The sequence below is a fragment of the Sorex fumeus genome, unplaced genomic scaffold (genome assembly GCF_029834395.1).
Source record: "Sorex fumeus unplaced genomic scaffold, SorFum_2.1 ptg000054l, whole genome shotgun sequence".
In the NCBI taxonomy this organism is placed as follows: domain Eukaryota; kingdom Metazoa; phylum Chordata; class Mammalia; order Eulipotyphla; family Soricidae; genus Sorex; species Sorex fumeus.
In genome coordinates this window covers 32,365,057-32,388,697 of record NW_026606111.1, presented here as the reverse complement: position 1 = coordinate 32,388,697, position 23,641 = coordinate 32,365,057, and the positions used below count along the sequence as shown (strand labels likewise).

Below are 23,641 nucleotides of genomic sequence, written 5' to 3'. Positions count from 1 at the left end.
ACTGTCTTTTATAAATGATGTTCCAAAACAGTGGCAGCTTTGAAAGTAATTTATGTTGGAATAAAATCTGTTTTTATATTATTTTCACTGAAGATGATAATATTCTACAAGATAAATTTATTCTTTACATTTTTTGTGGCACCATGATTTACAATATGGTGATGATAGCTTCATTTATACATCATTCCAACACCAGCACCTACCTCCAGCATGCACATTTTCTTCACTAAAATACCATGAACACCCTCCCCTCATTTTTACCCCCCACCTTTCCACAAACCCCCTCACTTCCACAGGTAAATTTAGTTCTGTAGATCAACTCTCCAGTTCGCTTAGCTTTAAGCATTTCTTGTCCCCTTACTATGAGTCTTTTTATCCCACCTATGAGAGAAGACATTGTGTATCTGCTCCTCTTCTTCTGACTCAGTTTACTCAGTCTCATGTCCTCTAGTTCCATCCACATAGCAAAGTGCATGAATTCATCTTTTCTTATAAAGTGAGTTTATTTTAAACCTGACTTAAAAAGTAATGATGTGGCAATCTTTTAAATAAGGCTTCCACTTATGTCTTTGCAAGTAGTTCCTTCTGTAGTCACCACCCCACCCAACTAGTTCCACTCCATCTCCTGACCATAACTACTTATAAATTATGAAAGCATTATGTCCTATCATGTCCTGCCATTAACTTGGATAATTTGGGGGAAGAAGGGCAAAAAAGATTTAAAATTCTGTAATTGAAGGATTTCATGCATACAGCGTTCTGACACCACAAGTTTGGGTATTCTTAGGAAACAAATACCTCCTTATTTCATGGTAGTCTAAAAAAGGTCAGTTACCCACTTTGATATATTTATCATAGAGAAAGCAGGGGTATATATGAACATGTGGAACTAGGGGTAAAAGTAATTGAAATTCAGTATTAATGGCAATGATTTGGTAAGAATTGGATATTCACATTAGAGGAGGATAAATAAATTGTCACAGACATAACCCCAAAACTTATGCATCTCTAAAAATTGAATAATAATATACTATTAAAATAAAATATCTCTGATCCATTTAAACATATGAAGCACAGAATAAAATGTACTTGTGTCATAAAATAAAATAAATAAATAAATAAATAAATAAAAAAGGTCAGTTAATATAATTTCTCTTGATTGCTTGTATGAATTTTAGATGCAAAAAAATCCCAAACCAGTTTCCTGAATTTGTCAGAATCGTGATTTAGTTATTCATAGGGGCTTCATTAGATTTTTGATTTTTTATATTTTTAATCTTGACAAAAGTTCTTTTACAATTGCATATTTCAGAATTATAATAAGAACACAAATGATCCAGTCTGAACACAATAAATAATTTATTGGTAATGACTATAAATGGAATATAGAGAAATGATTTATCTGGGAGCTGTGGAAATTAGTCAGTGATTATGATATAAGTGGAAGTATTAGACTCTGAAATATTCAAGGAAAGGTAAAACACTGAGGAAGAGTGAATGAGCATGAACAGGGTAAGTGGAGATAACTGAGGTTGGTAACAATTAGAGCCACTGGGCATGCAGGTCACAATCAAAGGGATATAAGAAAAATAGCCAGAATCTTGACTTGAGGTCCCTATAGCTATCTAAGGGAATTTTCCATAGGCAAAGCCTGTTTGGGGTCATATAACTGAATGAATGATTAGGTGTTGTCTGGTTTAGTAAATAACTTCTAAGTATAAAGGGGTAACTGAATTTCTTAAGATTTATCTAGATTTCCAGAAAAAAATCAGTTTTATCCTGTTATAGATTATTATTATTATTCATTGAATCTATATCTGTAGCTCTCCTCAACAAATGTCAGAATTATATGTTTAGAATTTATTTTATTGATGAATAGAGTTTTCCTATTCCAGTCACCTTTATTTAATTTCCCTGCATTGTTTTTGACCGTAATGGAATATAATTTAAAATTTGTATTGCCAAGAAGGGCCAAATAGGAAATATAACAGGATATAGAATTACAGTAAGAGTTAATTTTGTAGAAGTTTGATTCCCCATGCTTGTCAAAAGTTGTTAAAATATTGCTTGCCTTTTTAAAATATAAAATGTGAGTAGACATGTACTAATATATCAAAAAATGACACTTTGTCAAAGAAGGCTTTTGTGAGAGAATGTTCTGAATAAAATGTTTTCTTTTAAAAGGAACCCGACCTGTTTAACATTCCAAAGCAAACACAAAGGAATACAAAATGCCTGAACTTACTGCCAGTCACAACAGTCAGTTTCATTTACTTTCAGCACTTTTTTTATATTCTGAAAATCATTCCCCCCCAAAGCATTATCAGTTTTATTCCCTGATAACCCTGGTTTGAAGTAAAATAAAAGTAACCCTGACCCTCCTCAAAATGGATTCTTTTCAGACTTACTAGCACTTCTAATAGTATGAAGATGATATGGTTGGCTATGTCTACGCTTAGACTCAATGTAATTATATGGGAAGCAACAATTCTCTTATCTATTAGGAACACTTGCTGCAGCTAACTGCATTTCACCGTCTGACAGATGAAATACAGAATTAAAATCTCGAACTACTTTCTCAAGTTTTTTTTTTTTCCCACCAGTCATTTTAAAATCTTTGAGCCTTAGGGTTGATGGTAGACAGGAAAACACACACACACACACACAAACACAAACACACACACAAAACAGATGGTATTTAAAGGCCTTTGCAAGATTAACGAAGCAGATGTGCCTATGCATCTACCCTTATTTATTCTTCAAATAGTATGTCTCTATTATAATTGCTTTGCGATTATTCCAATCTTTCTGACCTTCTGAGAATGTCCAGAAGATAGTTGTTAGTTGTTGATATGAAGCTGAAAAATCACTAGATCAAAATCACTTTGATCTAGATAAGAGGGAAATATATTTGTATGTGTTACCCAGATATTTACAGAAAATAAGCTCAAATGGGAACATCACTCTTTGTTTTAGGAAACCAGGAAGAACTGAGAGAAATAGGAGCAGATGGCAGTGGAGCTAATTGAGATACAGTATAGCTTAAAGGCATCCTGGAATAACACCTAATAGCATTAGTAGAAAAAAAAGAAAAATATTCTCTCCTACTTCACTGGATGTATAAACTGAGTTTGATTTCATAGCCTGCTCAGAATTAAACATTTTAAAGTGTGGGAAGGGAATCCAAACATCTGAGCTAAGGTCAGAGAATATTAAGAACAGATTCTCCCAACTTTCAAGGCTCATTGGAGAAAAGAAAGACAAGGAATTTTTTTGTTGTTGTTGTTCTTGTTTATTTTAAATAATTAAAGCATCATGATTTACAAAGTTGTTGCTAGATACATTTTAGGCATATACGATTCCAACACCAATATCACCACCAATTTCAACTTTCCTCACCCAGAGTTCACATGCCCCCTCCCTCCCCTCTCCCTCCTACCATGACTGGCACATTTCAAGACTCAGTTATTGTCCTTTGAGTCTCCTCATTACAGTGTTGTTGAGTCTGTGCTTTGGATGTACAGCAACATTACTATCCCACATCATTGGTATACTCAAGGCCCTGACCCCTTTCCCAGTTATTTCCCTTTGGTGATTTCCCTTTCTCTTCTTGCTCTCACCCCTTGATTTCTTTCCTGCTCTGTCCTAAAAGAACAAGATTTTGAAAAAATGTTTAAACCTATACTAATATGAAGATAATAATATTGGGAACAAAATATTTTAGCTACTATAGACTTTCTTTCAATATTTTAGCTACTAATAGACATCTTTCAATAAGCCTACATCATTATTTCAAGGGGGAAAATCCTTCACTGTGGTAGTGGTTAGGACTAGTTCCTGACGTTCCATTTGCTCTCAACGGAACAAACATCTCCAAATGCAGCAGTTATGTGTAGCTAGGTCGAGAATTCAATATGACAAATGACCTGGCACCTCAGCTGCGCAGGAGGAAGAGAGCGGCGTGGAACACCTTCAACAGCATCGAAGAAGTTGTCAAGAGTTCTGGGCCGTCCTTCACGCCTGACCGAGGTCACCGGCTGCCCCCCACGAGCGACTCTCCGGCACGGCCATGGCCCCGGAGGCACAAGGACTTAGCACAGAGAACCAGTCGCTTGGAGCAGCAAAGCAAATGGACTATGTGTTAAACGGCGCCACCAAGCCTGCCCGGAGGGGAAAGGGTGTTGTCCCGCTCGCCTGCTCCTCTCTGGAAAGAAAGATGGCGGCCACACGGGAGCCTTGTGGACAGCAGGTCTGAGCCGGGGGCGGGGGGCAGTGGGGGCCTCATGGGAAGGGGGGCGTTCTGGGCCGTCCTTCACGCCCGACCGAGGTCACCGGCTGCCCCCCACGAGCAGCTCTCCGGCACGGCCACGACTCCAGAGCACAGAAACCAATCTCTTAACTATCTAACTTTTAATAGAAATACTTCCAGGGTTAATAAGTGAAACAGCAGAAATCCAATACTGCGCGGCCGCTACCGCGGCTGCGCGACATCATTTTATTCTTAAACCAAGCTGTAGAAAGCAAATCATTTCACAACACTGTTTCAGCATATCTGATTGGGGGGGGGTCATAAACTCTAAACAATAATTGTGCATCTTCTATCGAAACAATGTATCTAGTCAAAGTAGATAGAGTATTAACTAGAACTCATCTGCCTCACAGGAATTGGGAGGGGTGGGAGGTGGGGTTCTATTGGGGTTCACGGTTAAAAATAAGTATTGGTAAAGGGAAATGTGTTTGATACTTACATGACTGAGACCTAAACCCGAAAGCTCTGTAACTTTTCCCACAGTGATTCAATAAAGAAATAAACTGATAAAAAAATAAAAAAAATAAATAAATAAAAAAAGAAGTTGTCAAGAGGATAAAGAACCTCCTGCTCCTGGCACATCTTTGACTCCACCGTTCTTCCTGCACTAACATACACCCCAGAGACCTGGGCCATACAAAAACAGGACGAGAACACTATTTGGGTATCCCAAAGAGGAATCAAAAGAGCTATGCTTGGCATATCACATTTCACTCAAGTGAGAGAAGGAATCTGGAGTTCTGACCTCCATCAATGATCAAGAATCAGGGACGCCATCTCATTTGCCAAGGCATCAAAAATCAGATGGGCCAGACACTTAATGCCATTCAGAGACGACCGCTAGACTAGAGCTGTTACTAAATGGATTCCACGGGACGTCAATAGGACGCCTGGCTGCCCACCTATGAGATGGTCAGACTTCTTCATCAAAATCCTGAATGAACAGTTTGAGGCTCTTTGTATTCCTGGAGCGAGCAGATACCATTGGGCTACACTAGCACGTGACAGGGACAAATGGAGATGTCACTGGTGCCCATTCGAGCAAATTGATGAGCAATGGAATGTCAAGTGATACAAGTGGTAGTGGTAATGGCCATGAAGATCTTAAGGTGGGAAATTCTTCCCTTACACCTTGATAGAAAGCTGGGGACACTAAGGTGCGGAGTTTTAGAATGTGGCTTCAAGTCCTTTGTTCATCTCTTATTAATAATGTAAGTCTGGGAAAGTATGTTAACTTCTTGAAGCCCACTTGTTCATCTGTAATAGACCTAATAATGGCATCTTATTAAGGATTTAGTTCAGTGCATATTAGATATTAGACAATAAGTAGTAGATAACAATATCATTAATAAGGAATATGTACAACTCAGCTTCTTTATCCACAAACCACACCAACAATTTAAGGCCATTCACACTACCAATAAATCCACTCCAGATAGCTATTGTGATTAGTTTTTGATTATCCTCAGATTCTCCCATAGACTTGGAAAAAATTTTTCTACTTTGCACTATTACCTATATTGGTCCTTGTGTATGCAGGCCATATGTTTAAATAGAAGTGAAGTGAAAAATCAGAGCATATCTGTGTAAAAAATAAAAACAGAACAAAAAACCTTTCTGATTGCATTATCAGAAAGAATACAAGGTTTTATTACATTAATTATTATACAGAGAAAGCATATACTAAAACCAATTATCTTAAGAGAATTAGGGCTTGAATTAATTCACAAAATATAGATCTCTTTAAAGTTGAAAGCAATCACACCCTTGACTAGGATAGCCTAGGAAGTTAAAAGTATATGTCAAACATGAAGTGAACATGAATGACATGTCAGCATTTGACCCTGCTACTTATCAGCCATTCCAGAGTTCTGCCATCATAACTGATATACATATCTATGGGTTCAAAACTGAAACTAACAGAAGATGCAAATTGATTCTGATTTATTTCAACATTAAAATTTCATAGCACTTTTTAGCTATCTTGTAAATTAATTTTAAAATTGGAAAGTCAGTAATTGAGGTTTAGCTAATTATGTTTAAATTAAATATAAGCATTTGAAATAATTGTTTTAATTAAATTCAAGACTCAGGAAACTAATCATTAAAAGTAGAACTGGTAACTGGAGATTTATCATTCTGAAATCACTTGTAGCACACTTATAATGTATTCTTTTATCTATATAAATGAAAGACAAAATGTATCTTTCTGAAAGTACAACTAGAAAAGATAATTTTTTTCTTTGGTCTTGGTAGTCAATTGAGTATTAAATCAGAGGGAAGAATAAAACTCTACATTGTCTTTGATACAAAACTGCAATTATTATCTGCAAAATCATTTCAAGTCAATTTATATTTAATCATAAACATCTAAATAAATCATTATTAAGTGTAATAGAAATTAATTTGTTTATTTACTAAATAGGTATGTTATTTATTTTTAAATTATACTTTCTTTATAGAGGCTCTGATAAAGAAAAATTTAAGTAATTTTTGGATTTACTATTTTAATTAAAATAATCTATTATAAGAATGAGAAATAAATAACTCTTTGGATAGCACATTTGTAAACTATAGATCTAAACTTGAAATTTTGTATTGTGAGGATATATAAATATATTATTAGTAAAATTAGTACATATAAATTGGATATATATATATTTTTTTGCTTTTTGGGTCACACCTAGCGATACTTAGGGGTTACTCCTGACTTTGCACTCAGGAATTACGCCTGGCAGTGCTCAGGGGACCATATGGGATGCTGGGAATCAAACCCAGGTCAACCATGTGCAAGGCAAATGCCCTACCCGCTGTGCTATCACTCCAGCCCCTAGATATATTTTTAAATAAATACTATCTGATTCTTATAGTCTGATCTAACTGATTTAACCCTGACACATGGTAGGTGTAATAAATCTGTGTTAATAAGTGAATAATTACATTGCTCAGCTTAATTCTCTCTTAGAAGTATTTATGACTGCATCTTACCTTTTATGTTGATTAGAATAACTGCTTAGTTAATTAGAATAATTAGAATAATAAAATTGAAGTGAATCTCCTTAAAGCCTTGAAGCTGCTGTTTTTCTGGTATATGTTGCTTTTTTGAGTTCTGGAGTACAAATGATGAGTATCTAAAAGAGAGCAATGTCTTTACTGACTGAGAAAGCTAGTTTGAAGGCAAGTTAGCATGTTTTGTTCATTGTACTAAATACCTAAATACTGATTGTCACATTTTTCTTCTGCTGTAAAAGCTGAAGTAATTGCAGGTGTTGCCCTTAGGGGATAAGCAATGTAGCCTAAGAAATGCTGAGTATCCTCTTGAGATCAGCACTTTAGCTATCCGTAATTATAATTATTTCTATATATTTGGGAACTTTTAAAAGTAATTCTGTCTAACAATTCGAGAGACTTTGTATCGTTTTGTTTTGTCTTGAAGTCAGCAGTCCTTATTGCCCAGAAGTTCTCACAAATAGTAGAGCCAGTTTTCTGACTACAGAGAGACACTGTTGCTTTGACTCTGTCGCTCTTTTCCTTCCTTGCCCATTTTTCACCCAGTGACAGGAGGTTTAAGTGTGAGCCAATTGAGGTCTGAGGAGTGGAGCTGTCAGTTCAGGAGTTGTGGTGGTGGGTCGGCTGAGATGGTGGAGCTATAGTGTGGCGGCCTCTAGGACCCAGCTGGGAAAGAGAGGAATCTGCTGCCACAGCTCACCTGGAGTTGTTTTATTTTTGTTTAAGTGCCTGAGCTAGGAATGTGGCTCAGAAATAGGTCACATGTTTGAAATCTAGACTCATTCCTTGGCACCACAGGAAAAAAGAAAAAAAGAAGAAAAAGAATTTTTGACATGGCAAATCTATTTCATTCCACTGTTTCATTTTAACTTTTTTCTCAACTTCATAATGTGACACTTTAGTTTTAAAGTCAAACACATACTCTGCAGCCATAAAATTGCTTTCATTTCCTAGTAATCTACATTTACCTTAGGAAGCAGAAGAACTGGCTAATACATTTAGGTGGTAGCAAGGGACTGGAGCAATAGCATAGTGGGTAGGGCGTTTGCCTTGCACGCAGCCAACATGGCCAACCTGAGTTCAATTCCTCCACCCTCTCAGAGAGCCCGGCAAGCTACCGAGAGTATCTCGCCCACCTGGCAAAGCCTGGCAAGCTACCCGTGACGTATTCAATATGCCAAACACAGTAACAACAAAGTCTCACAATGGAGACATTACTAGACCCGCTCGAGCAAATCAATGAACAACGGGAGGACAGTGACAGTTACAGGTGGCAGCAAACCTAAAAATAATGGAGAGTATATTTAACCGCTTTCACCTAAATTCCTCAGCAGCCAGATTAGAACCAAGGTTCTGGCATAAGAGCATTGTTTGAAAGCACATGTGAATAGCCTCTGTTTATAGGCTCCTATCAGATCAAAGGAATTAACAATTCCATATTTCAGGATTTTTAGAATTAATTATAAGCACTGTTCTCCATCAGAAAATAGTTGAATAAAGGAATTAGAATCACAGTTTACAAAAAAAAAAAAGAAAGAAACATTTTGATCCTCTACCATATTCTTAATTTCCATACAAATGTTTAACCAAAACTATTAAAGAATAGGAAAAAAAGAGAGTGAGAGAGACTGGGTGATAAATAACTTTGCCTCCTTCCCTATCCCCAGGTTCTAACAGGAGGGAACAAGTCAAAAGGACAATGAGTTGGTGAGAAAGGTCATGGAATATCCAGCAAGCAGATAATCCTCCCTGGAGTAATTGGGAAGTGTCTGAATGTAGGTATGTAAACTGAAGAGTCGTCTGTGTTCTTGCAATCCATTATCTAATTTTCACTAATCCCACCCTCATTATACACCTCCGATCTCATCAGCCTTCTTAAGCATTGATTGCAAACTAAGCATGTCCACACATGCACCCATACACACAGAATTACCCTGCAGCTGTCCAGCAGGAGGTCTTCTTGCCTCTCAGGCTTTTAAAATGTTTTACAAACATGACTTTAAATTCCCTCCTGTACTCTACTCATGGTTTTCCCAGGGAAATCTTTCTCCCAATTGAGCCTCATGTCCTGCTCACAGAAAGCCTTTGTCCTTTCCCAGCCATCTGAAATAACTTTCCCAGCGCCTTTTTACTGATTTAAACCCACTTTTCCTACCAGGATCTAATTTGAATTTTACATATTTTGAAAAATCTTGCTGGTTCTCTATCTCCATTCTTTTCTTTCTCCATGACTTCTGGGGAAGTAGTGGTTATATCTCTCCACTAGCATTTGGTATCTTGGGTTATGAGTTTTTATCTTCTGTGTACATGTCTTGTGTCCTCAGAGGAACTGTTTATTTCTGGAAAGGCAAGATCTAAGGCAGTTTTGCATACCAGAAGCCAGGACAAAGGAAATGGGTCTGTAATGTACTGCTATAATGGAGTGAGACCATCGAGTGAAGTGGTTAAGAATATGAAGCTATACTGCATGTTTGAGTATCTTCTCAGACAACCATTGTATCACTGTATCACTGTCATCCCTTTGTTCATCAATGTCCTCTAGCAGCACCAGTAACATCTCCATTTGTCATAGCCCTGAGATTTTAGCAAGTGCCACATTGGAGGCTCTTTCAGGTTCAGGGGAATGAGACCCATCATTGTTACTGGGTTTTGGCATATTGAATATGCCACAGGGAGCTCTCTGCCGTGAGAGCAGGATACTCTCCATAGCCTGCCTGGTTCTCCAAGAACAAGAACTAGACAATAAGAGATCACGCAGCCGCACACTTCCGGGAGCTAGGTTTTATAGTCTTTGGGTCTTGGTCATTGGGATGGGATTACACAGAGCCCAGGAGCAGTTGGTGGGTGTAACACCTACCTTCTAGACCATAGGGGATCTGGGTGGAGGAGGCCCAGTCCCAATCCGAGCAGCCTTGGAGATCTCAGCCCCAGGTCCCACACACCTGGGTTCCTCTGCTGGTTCCTTCATGCGTGAGGCTCGTCCAAGCGTGTGGAAAGTCTCTTAAGCATGCTGTGTCTGGGTTTCGAAGGTCTTTAGCTGCTGGGGCTCTGCTCGGGGCAAGGAGGGAAATCAACTTGCCCCCCTCCAAGGGACCCCGGTGGGGACAGCCAGTCGCCGGAGCAGGTGACTTTGCATTGTTCTCTTCCAGGAGCTTGGTTTTATAGTCTCTGGGTCTTGGCCATTGATGGGATTACATTGTGCCAGGGGCAGTTGGTGGGTGTAATGTCTAGCTACTGGAAGATGGAGGATCTGGGTGGAGGAGGCCCAGTCCCAACCCGAGCAGCCTTAGAGATCTCAGCCCCGGGTCCCCCACACCTGGGTTCTTCTGCCTATTCCTTAATACGTGAGGCTCATCTGAGCATATGCAGAGTGGTCTTAGGCATGGCTGTGGCTGGTTCCAAAGGTCTTCAGCTGCATCGTCTCCTGCTCCCCTGCCTGGCTGTCCTCACTGGGGCCTTTTGGAGGAGAACGGGTTGAGTTTCCTCCCCGCCCTGAGCAGACTCTCAGCAGCTGAAGTCAACCACTAGCTGGGTTAAATTAGCAAGATTGTTTTTATAGCTGTTACTTAATTTCTTAATCCCTAGATTAGAAATAGTAATACACTCATCTTCTTGAATTTTTATAAAGTTTAAATGAGTTGATAAACAAAAATAACTGTATTTTTTATATATATCACTCCAAAATCATCTATTATAATCTATGCAGTAATGTTCTATCTCAGTGAACTTTCTCAATGATCTCTTTGAAATACAGCAGAAACATTTAGCATGTTTGTTAACATTTTATTCCTGGGTATCTTATAAGGTTGGCTTTTCCATATTGTCTCCATCATTCCATATAATATTATAAGTTAGGTAGAAGATCAATACTTATAATGGGACTTGGGTTTCATAAAATTTGAGTAAAGTGTAAAATTATTGGCATTAAATAATGTATTTAATTTAAAATTGCTTTGGCAAATTTTTAGAAAGCTTGGTTAAATTTAGCAGACTTGCCCTTCTTGAAATCTCTTTATTTTCTAGGAAAACAGCAAGACTTTTCTGGTCAATGTCAAAATACCTTGACTGTTGGTACTCATTTGTGCATCTGTATTGTTTAGTGCTAACATAAAGTAGATGATGATAATCCTTAATTAAGTAAAATTTTGTCACCAAACTGGTGCATTCCTTAGGAACGATAGCACAGCGGGTAGGGCGTTCGCCTTACAAGCGGCCAACATGGCCGACCCGAGTTCGATTCCTCCGCCCCTCTCAGAGAGCCCGGCAAGCTACCGAGAGTATTCAATATGCCAGACACAGTAACAACAAAGTCTCCAATGGAGACGTTACTGGGCCCGCTCGAGCAAATCGACGATCAACGGGAGGGCCTTTACCTTTTACCTAAACTGGTGCATTAAATATACCCTGCCTTCCTACTGTACAGAGCCAGTGATGAAATTGATATAGGAGTGAAATGAGGGCCAGATTCTGAGTGACTCTGTCATGTAACTTCAGGTGACCAAGACACATCCTATAATCTCTTCACACTACAGTTTCATCGTGTCACATAATGTTATTATGATACAAGTGCTTTATTTGTAAAATAATTTTAAAATGATCAGAAATTCTATAAACCCCGAAATGGTCATGAAATGCCCAAATGGTTTGGAATTTCTAGTATTCAATACAAGTAAAGTGGAGTAATAAATGGAATCAAAGGAGAAAAAGAAAGAAATGGCATGACTCTAAAAACATGAATTCTAAAAACATTTCTAAAAAAAATTGCTCTAGTTCTCATGCTAATTCAATACCATTTAGTTCTGTCACATTATAAACATGTTTTAAAATGTAAGTATGATCTCTAAATCAAAGATTGGACACACATAGCACAGATTATTTTATATTAGTGCTGTATGTAGAGCCACAGATCTTGTCAGTTAACAGTTGCATGGCAAGGTACTCATTTAAAGGTTTGAAGTAATTCTGACCTTAAACACATGGCTCTAAAAGTATTTGGCTCTTCTCAGCGTATGTATACATATCCTACAAATCTTATTTGGACCCAGTCTACCACTTCTAAAAGTGCCTCTTCAAAACTTTTTTACATGAATAGTAATAGTACCTCAAGTTGGGACTGATGTCTGGCTTTAACCTTGAATTGCTGAAAGGAACTAAATGTATTCAGTGAATATTAAATATGTGCTGCAGTTACTATAATAGTAAAGAACACTTAGAAAATTGAGAAATTCTTTCCATTTCCATGCCTTCCTTCTGATTTTAGATAATGGCATTAATCTCAGCATATGTCTTAATGCATGAATTTAGACTTAATAAAGTTACACTCATTTTTTTCTAATCTATTATTTAATAAATGATAGAAACCTCCTACCAGATTTTTAAAAATTGCTTTACATCCTGAATGAGAATAACTAATTTTCCTAATACTTCAAACAATGTTCAGGAAGGTGAATAGAAGCTAAGAAGCTGCTTTCATAAATTCTTATGTCAAAGCCTTTTTAGAGGGTCTAAGGCAAAGATGGAGAACCAGTGATCAATTGCTCAATTTCATCAGGCCAACTTCAACTGTCAAGTATTTCTTAAAATATAGGCCATGACAATACATTCAACTTCTTTCAACAGTCTCCTGGCTTTGTAATTTATTATTATTATCAATTACTAAGCATCTTGATGGTAGAATGGGTTGCAAGGATAATAATTGGAGCAGCAGAGTAGCAGATGACTACTTTGGAGAAAAACTTTTGGTTATAGTACTATATAACAAAGGTATTTTATAAACTGTATGTCTACAAGTTGTAATGAATATAATCACCATATGACTATTATTTATAAAAATACATAAAATTAAAGTTATCCTTAACCAATATAATTTAAGTTTATGTTTTCTGTAAAGTAATAAAATATAATATGAAAAATGTTTCCTGTTATAAATCTCTTATGAACATAGGTTCTTTAGCACATGAAATGAGAGTACCTGAGAAAACAGTTACATCCATGTTGCCTTTGGCCCATTGTTGTTTACCTTGCAGTGTATCTTAATCCCACAGGTGAGAGAAATCATTCTGTATCTAATCCTTTCCTTCTGACTGACTTCAATAAATTGACAATAATAATAATAATAAATAATGATGATGATGATAATCATAATAATCTTTTTTAAAGTAAATAATTTTCTGTTTTCAGAGTGTCCCTGTAAGGAGATTTTCCGGTCTCCGTATACTCCTATACACTTTGGGCTTAGATAAGTTAAAGTAGTAAATGATAGAGCATTATAGTAATAAATGATGATTCAAACACAGATGGTTTACACTCCTGTGTTTATGCTCTTTCAGTCTTAAGAAAACCCAGTGCCTCTATAATAGACAAAAAGTAATGAGTGAAAAAAGTAAGTTTCAATTAAAAATAATAATGATAGTAACACTTATATAAACATCCAACGTATTAAGCTAGGTGCCTTAGGGACTTTAAATCCTGAATCCTAATAAAAAGCTTAGAAAAATTCATTTTTTCCAGATTTCATTTGATTAGCTAGAAATTTATGTTCCCATTTACCTTATGATATATTTAATTTCAAATACACTGAGTTACTTATAACCATTAATAGAACCATATTGCCAATTCATCTTTACCAAGTTCATGTTCTTTCTACAAAACACTAAAAGCTAAAAATATGTCTGACTTATAAATACCTTTAACTTATAAAAACCTTTAACTTCTTTGTATTTATACTTTTTTCTCCACTGGATATATTCTTCTCATGATTTTAGTTTTGTTTAGAAATCACTTAGTTTTCATTTTGAATATGCACTAGTTTGTATTTATTCTAACAGTACCCAGTACTACATAAAAGTCAGAATTTAATGTCATTGGCATTGGAGCCATAGCACAGCAGGGAGGGTGTTTGCCTTGCATGCGGCTGACCCAGGTTCGATTCCCAGCATCCCATATGGTCCCCCAGCACCGCCAGGAGTAATTCCTGAGTGCAGAGCCAGGAGTAACCCCTGAGCATTGCTGGGTGTGACCCAAAAAAAAAGAAAAAAATTAATGTCATAAATTTTGTGTGCTCAGCATATATTTCATAATCTACAATTTCACTAAGAATTTAAAAATTAAAATAAATTTATTAAGGTCAGGAAAATTTTCACATAGAAAATAGCTATACCACAAATTTTGAATACAACTGGATAGCTTTCATCCTAACCTTACAGGAAGCCTACAGCAGCATTGTGATTCATTCATGAAACAAGTGTCCATTGATTGCCAGCTATTTTCATAATGTCATGCTAGGGAGATTGACAGATAATAAAAACATTAACATCTCTTCTCTCGAAAAGCTTTATAAATAAATTAGGGAGAAAATAAATGGTAATTAGTAAACAACAAAAATTGACTTAAGCGATATTACAACAGTAAAATAAATCATGTTTCTGTCAAAAACGTGAGTTCTCCAATTTCATGGCTAGTGGTGCTGACTGGAGGTGGAAGTAATTTTAAAAAGAGGTGTGGAACTTGCAGAAGGGAGAAAACTGGCTAAGCAGAGAATAAGGCACTGGTCAGAGAGGTACTCCTAGTGGAGGTAGCCAGGCAGCAAATAAATTTAGTGTCCTGAAGGTTTGTGTAGGGCAACTAGAAAGCACAATACTGAAAAAGAGGGGAGGCTGGATAGCCACGGGCTTGATTGGAGCCTAAGACTCTAGCCTTTGGCCTCTAAGTGATGGGGAATCGTTGAAAAAATTTGAGCACTGTAATGACAATTGTGCTTTAAAAAAGATTAATTTGGCAGGACTGATCAGGATGGATTGGCAGAAACAGAATAAGAGCAAAGAAACTACTGCAGTAATTCAGATCCCAGGTGATGAGGTGCTGAATAGAAGTGATAATGGGAATAGAAAAAAAGGAAAGAAACGCAAGATACATTGCAAAAAAGGACAGGCAGGAGAGTTGGTGATGGACTAGCTACAGGGAAGAAAGATGCAAAATACATTCAGTTCTGTTTGGAAACTTTGCATAGCTTACCAAAATATATAGAGTTCATTAGATACTATATATAATATTTGTGGACTATGATGCCATCGGATTGAAGGAAGATCTTGCCTTTACTCAATGTAGCTCATCTTTTAGCAAATCTTCTGTAAGTTTCTGTTTTTTTTACAGAAATAAAAGATAAAAACTACTGATTATGACAATTCCTAAGGAAAGTCTTGTGGCGTTATATTGCAATAATATTACAAATAATAATAATAACAGCAAGAGCATCTAATGCAGGTACAAATTGACAGCATAATTAATGACAAAAGAAAACTCAGCCAAATGATAATGTTTACTTTACCATCAAAATTTCAGCTTATCAACTTAGCCATTGGTGTGTATTCTTCTAAACTGACTTTTGAAATCTCTTGTTTACAGTTAATTATTTTCACAAGCATATTGACATGGGTTGCTAGTAACTTGGGTTTTATGTGGTGCTTTCCTCAAGGATTGATTCTGTTGTCTTCAATATGTCTTTATATAATAATCATTTTACTTTACAAATGGTGAAAACTGAAGCATAGAGAGTGTGAATTGATGATTTATCCAAGGTAGTGTGAGAGCTCAATAATCTGTCTTCCTGTGGTCCCAGTACACTGGAGGTATAAAATAAGATCAGAAGGACATCAATATTCTTTTTAATTGTTAAATTTTAGTGAAATATTCAGTGTCAGGAAAATGCAACCTTATTTCCTAGAAAACACACACACTTTATTGCATTATTATGATATATGTGTATATATGTATGTATGTGTTTAAATATATACCAGTTACTTCAAAACAGGTGTCACATTAATATTACTTAGATGCAGTTTTTAGTGTATCAAGTAAAACATACGGTGGCTTCTAATATTAATTCATTCCCCACTTAGCATTGTTAAAAATATTTATGATCAAGTATAGAGCAAAACATATCATTATCCATTTTCTACATTTTTTTTGGTATAAAAGCATTCTTCAGCTGTTTCCTAGAGAGGATGTTGTCAAAGTTTGATGGTAATTTATGTTGTCAGTCCATTTAGTTGATTTTATGGCAGTCAACACAACTATTGTCCATTTATGAGAAACCCAAGGACCACTCTAGGTCTCCATGAAGGCCATTTGATACCTGCCCTCTCATATGGCTGACCTTGAGGGGAGTAGAGTTTGGTAATTTATGGCAAACACCATCTAGGAAGACCTATTTGCAAGATTCACTGTCATTTAGTGCTAAATGATCATTGCTGAGTCCAGAAACAATCTGAGCTTCTGACAGAGCAATCCCATAAAAAATATTGCCTACCCACCCAGGTGTCCTTTCCAATTATCTGGAGTAGAAATTAATACTTTTAAAAGCTGCTAGTTTTTGAAAGCTTATTACAATTTATTCCAGCAGTTTCTTTTGCACATTATGATAAATTAGTTTATTACACATTATTTTCCATGTCAGCTTTTTAGAAAATTGAACCATAATGTTAAAACATTAGTGTGAATAGAAAATATACTACTTTACATCTAAGTAATATATTTCTTTGAGAAAAATGTGCTCAGTTTTTAATAACAGGTAATTTTATGTTTATGTTCCCTAATGCTGTTGTCAGGTATTATTTACTTCTGTTTAGTAAGAAGTAGAGAATTTTCTTTTAAAATGTTAATGATGGTTTAGACAGATTTTGAGTCATCGTAAGAAAATATTACTTAAAAGTAGAAAATATAAATTGTGTTTTTTCTTGAGAGCTAATGTTTTCAAGGGTTTTCTTGACAGCAATTTAATATATGATCATTCTTAGGAAGAGCAATAATTCTGTCTTAATTTGTTTTCTAAATATAGTCAGGAAAAATATCTTACTTAAGGTTTAATAAATCACAAGTTTTTCTTTAACAAAATTCGTTTATAAATATTATTAATGTGTGTTATCTATCACTTCTGGATATTTTGTAAATAATATTACAATAATTTTTCAGACATTGTTTTCCCTTCTATATCTATTAAAATAATAAAGAATTGTAGGTAATTTCCAGTTAGCCAAGTATTTTTTTTAAGTCACTAAACCTCTGTGTGACAAAGGTTTGTTATAAATATTCTAAAGAGTGTTTCCAAACTGTATCTCTGTTTTTGTTGCAAATATTTTGAATTTCATTACATGCCAATTACTCTACACTGTTTTGTTGAGTTATATCCATAGCAACATTTTAAAAATTCAGTCTTTATTTTTGTTACAATTATTTATATCCCCATAATTTTTAAACTGTACAACTTCACAAAATTCTGAATCTCGAACAAACTAAACATGTAAGCAAATTCAGTAACACTTTGGAAGCTTTACGTTTGTTACCTCCAATCCAGCAAATGCTTGCCAAAGGAAATATTGGTTTTTGTTTTTATCAAGCACATTTCTTTCTTTAGAAAACATTTTCAGTATCATAGTATTTATTTTTGTTGATATGACTAAAATAAATGTTAGTTGTAGCAGAAATGAGGTTCACAACATTTCATAAATTTTTTCACTAAGCAGCAAATTTTCTTGCTAATATCTCAGTCTAATAACGGGAGTGCCAAAAGTTCTCTTCCTGCCAAGACTGAAATGGGGGCTATTAGGCAGAGTTTATTGAAATATAGCATAAATACGGAAAAAATGCACATATAGTTATTGTACAGTTAAGTGGAAATCACACATTAAGGACTCCTGTGAACCAGAACTCAAATCAAAAGATAAAAATCATCAGACTGTCCACAAACACTGTTTATTTTCTCTTCCAGATATGACTCCACACCTCCCAGTCTTAGTAGCCATCCTCTGATTTATGGCACCACTAGTTAGTTAAGCTGTTTTTTGAAGTTTATATAAATAAAATCACAATGAATTTTTGAACATGTTTTTGAGATTCACTCACATGGTTGTATATAGTTGTAATTCCTTGCCATCACTACATGGTGCATTCCATTATTTAAGTAGACCAGTGGACTATATTCATTTCCTGTCTACTTTGGTGATCACTGTTGGATTGACTGCTCTTCAGGGTTTTGCAGAAGCAAAGACAAAAACTTGCTTGCAAGAGTATTATCATATATTTCTTTTGGTGAAAAATCAAAGTATTTCTATTGAATATGATTTTAAGAGTATAATAAATGGGTTTCAGAATAGGTTCAACTTTTCTAGATATTTCTAACCAGTTTTCCTGAGTGACTTATGTCATTTTCCTTTGGATCCAAATCTTAAAAATAAAGGGGGAAGATCATAGTAAATAATTTTCTTAGTAAATAAGTTTCTTTCTGGCTTAGAATTCTGTAATATGATGCCGGTTTATAATGAAGAGCATTGGCATAGATTTCAGGGGGAGGAAAATGAGACTCTATTTGGTTTTCCATTACATTTTTCTATTTGCATTTGCATCTGGACTTGATTGTTATTAAACCAAAGCATCCGCATTTTATAATAAATAATAAAATTGCTCTATCTGTTGAAGAGCTGAATTTTTCCAATTTTCCCAATTATATTTGTTTCATGAAATATAGAAAAAACTTTGTTAGACTGATAGTAATAACTAGCCAAATGCAAGTTGATCCCTTTCTTCAGTGTTCTGATCATTTTCACAGGAGTAGAGCAAAAATTTTGTTTATAAATAATTTGTGGTACTTTATATTAAGCATGTGTTTATTACATTTATGTTGAACACATTTATCTATTTTATTGAATTGAGGGTACAGGTATTTAGAACTGCATAGGATTCTGCCTGTATAAACTGACTTAGACTAAAGTATTCATCTTTCTTGACTTTATCTTCATCTGTAATGTAGAGAAAATCATAGCCCCTGCCAAGGGGCTATGTTTTGTAGTTCAATGGGAAAACAGAATGTCATAAGATGAAACTCTTCACACAGTGCTCTCAAGTGATAAGTAATAAATGTTGGGTGATGTTTTTAAGAAGGATATTCTCCCAACCTCTTAGAAGATAGTAAGCATTGTTACTCATACTTTATAAGTAGACGAATAGGCCTTAAGTTCCATTTAACTAACAACTAGATTTTATTCTTCCTCTTATTCATTTTTCCACAAATATTTTTTGAGTTACTACATATTACTGCACTAGATGTAGGAATTCCACTAACATTAGTTCTAGACCTGTCTGGTCCCACACAACCAAAATTGATTAACAGATCTTCAGGTAGCTAAAATCCAGTGGAACTATCCATGGAGGGAAAGTCCAGGCATAGGTTTAGCAGATGGAGCATTTCACTCTAGGAAAGTTCCTGAAGAAAGTTATATGATGATTCAACTGACACCTGACAGATTCCTGGTAATTAATCAGATAAAAGAGGATTAAGATTTGTGCAGGAAAAGGAACATAGCAGGAAGAAGAAACAGCACTAGAAAACTACAAGGTTTTCAGAAAAGACAAAAGCTTATAAGACTTAGATGAGGGAAAGAAAAGGACATATAGCAAGAAGTAAGAAGTAAAATAAAAGAAAGCTGTCATTTTGACTCATGGAGTGAACTTTGAACATTATCCTGAGAAAAACAAGAGTCCATTCATTTATATATTAAAATCATTGTTATTAGAACAGAGTAAATAAAGGACTGAATAGAAACAAAATAGGACTTAATAGGATTTATAAGACCTGTGAGGTTAGAACCACAGGAAGATACAACAGAGGGCAACAGTGGCCTGAATTCAGGTCTCAGCAGATGGATCAAGCAGAAAAAGATGGCTAGGAAGTATCACAGGGAAATTGAGACTGGAACCCATAGACTTGCCTTGGGACAGCAGAATGAATAGTCACAGAATCCTCCAAAGGGAGGAATACAGAAGGAAGAGAGGAGCAGAAAGGAAGATGAATATATTCCACTTGTTATTTTAAGATTAAAGTACCTGTCAGAGCCAGAGAAATAGCATGGCAGTAGGGTACTTGCCTTGCACATGGCCAACCCATGTTCAATCCCTAGTAGCCATTATGGTTCTCCCAAGAATCAGCAGGAGTAAGTCCTGCATGCAGAGCCAGGCATAACCTGTGAGCATCATTGGGTGTGGCCCAAAAACAAACAAAAGATTGAAGTATATAATGTCTAGGGGCAGAAGACCTCTCTAGGTGATATTTGATAAGTAGATTTGAGTTAAGGAGAGAAATGTAGATGAAGACATAAATAACACTGCAATTGCAGCAGCCTTAGAAGACAGATTGTTTGAGCAGAGTTTAGAGTGAGAAGAGAATGGCTTAGCAGCAACATCCAAGTGAAAGCCATATTAAAGATATGGGTGAAAAAAGAGGAACCCCAGATCAACACTAAGAAGGAGTGGTCACAGGGATGGTACGAAACTGTGAAAGGCATGATTCTCATGATGACTAATAGAAGAAAATGTTTCTAGAACAGAGTGAATAGTCAGTATTATCAGAAGTTGCCAAGGTGTGTGATCAATTGGTTATTGAGAAATATAACCAACAATTTAGCAACTAGGACATATGTGGAAACTTTACTAAAAAGAGACTGTCTTTTAGCAAGTAAGGTTAAAAAAATGGAAACATAACTAAGAGTTGAGGGAAATCCGTGTAAATGTGATTACATTTTATGTAATTATGTTAGCAAGATAGTTAAGCTAAAATGTTCAATAAATATTTTAAAACTTAGCAACAACTCTCACATACCACTTTTGATCATGTTTTCTTTTTACTTAATGGGTTTTATCACTGTTTTGACACTTATTTTTGAATTACAAAAATGTTCTTTGAGGAATAGGAATTTTGTGCTCTAATCCAATTGTCAGAAACTTGTCTCCTTTAATAAGACTCAGCTGAGAATTTTGAAGAACCAGAAATGAAGTAAAGGAGAAAGTTTTCTACGAGAATCCCTTTCAGATTTTTCTGTTTGGTTGGTGTTGGAAAGAATAGGAAGTGAAGGCATAGCTTGGAGGAATTCTGAATGGGAAGAAAGTTTCTGTCTTTGCATGTGCTATATGCAGAGTCAAACTCATAGAGAGAATTAAATCCCTTGGAAGAAAAGTCTGTGATTCATTATTGTGTGTTAAGGAGGGACATCTTATAAATCACGAGCAAGAGAAGCTTAGTTCTGTTTTTTTCCCCTGTTTGGTTCCAGTGTTGAAAATTAATTTTCCTCAGGAATTTTTTTTTTCTTGGTGGCTGTTATTTACAGTATAGTCCACCCAGACCAGCTCATTCATTTCCAGAGGCAGTTCCTGTGGGCGCACCAGGGCAAAGCGTAGCAAATTAGTTTAGGAGGTTGTACAAACTTTATTTGAAAGCATTGCTTCCAATTGAATCTATAAATGCAGGGTGTGTTTATCCTCACATTTCACACCAAGCCCAAGCCCAGTTTAATACAGAGAGTCATGTATTGAAATGCCTGTCTTTGGGGAATTTTCCTTTCAAAATTATAGGTCATTCGAGTGTATGAAAGAATAAGTCCTTTCATGGACACTGACTCTTTTTATATAGCTTTGTTGCTTCAAGGGTAGCTCTAAGGACCCAGGTATGGGAGCCATTGGCAAGCACTGTGGCAGCATTATCCTGGGCTCCTCACCCCAGCCCCGCTTCTAACTGATGCCCTCAGGCCTGATTGGGCACAAGGAACAGGCACTGACCTGGCGACTTCAGTGCACCCTGTCCTCATTTAATCTCCAGCATTCCATGAGGAGAATGCTATATTCACATTCATTTATAAAAAGGGAAAATTCAGAACTTGAGAAATTAGTTTACCAAAGTATATAACTAATAAGTTCCAAGTCGAGGATTCAAACCCAGGTTTTTTTCCATCATCGTCTTGAGCGAAAATGTAGCATGCCTGTACTTTTCCTCCCCTTTTCATTTTTTTAACTTCCGCCACCCCATAATTTTTAGTAGTTAGCTGGCTTTATTAACGAAAGTCTAATATTATTTGCTTTTAGATTCTACTACAGGGTTCACTTTAGTGCCCTATTATTTTCTTTATTCGTTATATGACATATATATGTGTCATTTCTATTATGTATAACCTATTATTTCTATCTCCTCACTCACTTAAAATTAGAGAAAAATCCTTTATACTCTGGGTATCAACTCTTGTTGCATATATAATGTGTAGCATTCTTTTTGCAATTGTCCAGTTGTCATGTTGTTTTGTGGTAGTTTTTTGTGTTTGTATGCTTGCTTATTTTGTTTTTTTTTCTGGGCAATACATTAAAATTGATGTAGTCCTATTGGTTTGTTCTTCCTTTTGTTTCCCTTGCCTTTGGAGTTGAGTTTCCAAATCTAACTCAGATATTGAGATTCTGGAGTTACATTTTCAACACTATGATTTTCAGGTCAAATAGCCAAGCTTTCAATCATATTATAATATATACACATATATACATGTATGATTTCAGGTATAATACCACAATGGAGACATTACTGGGCCTGCTCGAGCGAATCGATGAACAACGGGAGGACAGTGACAGTGACAGTGACCCAAGTTATTAATCCATTTTGAGTTAATTTAATGTCTGATAATAATAATTAATATGTAAGTATTCGATATGCCAAACACAGTAACAACAAAGTCTCCAATGGAGACGTTACTGGGCCTGCTCGAGCAAATCGACGATCAATGGGAGGGCCTTTACCTTCTAATACAATTAAGAGAAAAAAATCAGTAGAAGTTTCAAAGGTGATACTTTACTGAGTCATAAAATAATCTATCAAAACTTAGTTTATAATAAAATGACAGACTAAAGTGAAACATATTATTATGGGCCTGAGCAGTAATATAGTAGGTAGGGCTTGCCCTGCAGGCTACCAACCCTGGTGTGATCCCTAGCACCACATATTATCTCTCAAGAGCTCCACCAGGAGCTGAGTGCAGTGTCAGGAGTTAACCCAAAACACCAGAACGTGGTCAAAAAATAAAAAATAAAAGATTATTTCACTAAATACTTAGCACAAACTCTTTCAACAACTACTTCTGAAGCTCCTGCTATTTATGAGGGGCTCTGCCATACGCTGGGCTGGAGAAATAGCACAGCAGGTAGGGCGTTTGCTTTGCATGCAGCCTACCCGGCCAACCGGGTTCGATTCCTTCATCCCTCTTGTAGAGCGCAGCAAGCTACCAAGAGTATCTCGCCCACACGGCAAAGCCTGGCAAGCTACCCGTGACGTATTCAATATGCCAAACACTGTAACAAGTCACAATGGAGATGTCACTGGGCCCGCTCAATCAAAATCGATGAACAATGGGAGGAGAGTGCTACAGGGCAGTACAGTGCTGCCATATGCTGGGTCAGTAGCAGTGAGTAAAGCAGATACCTCACCTCCCTGCCAGCCATTATTCTAGTTAAAAAAAGGATTGA

At 36.1% G+C, this 23,641-nt stretch overlaps 1 protein-coding gene across 1 annotated transcript in view; it reads left to right on the top strand.

Moving 5' to 3' along the window:
* HS3ST5 (heparan sulfate-glucosamine 3-sulfotransferase 5) overlaps window positions 1-23,641 on the top strand; it is a 319,163-nt gene that overhangs the window by 189,042 nt on the left and 106,480 nt on the right. The window contains exon 3 of the mRNA XM_056125076.1: window positions 8,986-9,097. The gene's annotated coding sequence lies outside the window, so the exon portion shown is untranslated. The remainder of the gene's footprint in view (window positions 1-8,985; window positions 9,098-23,641) is intronic.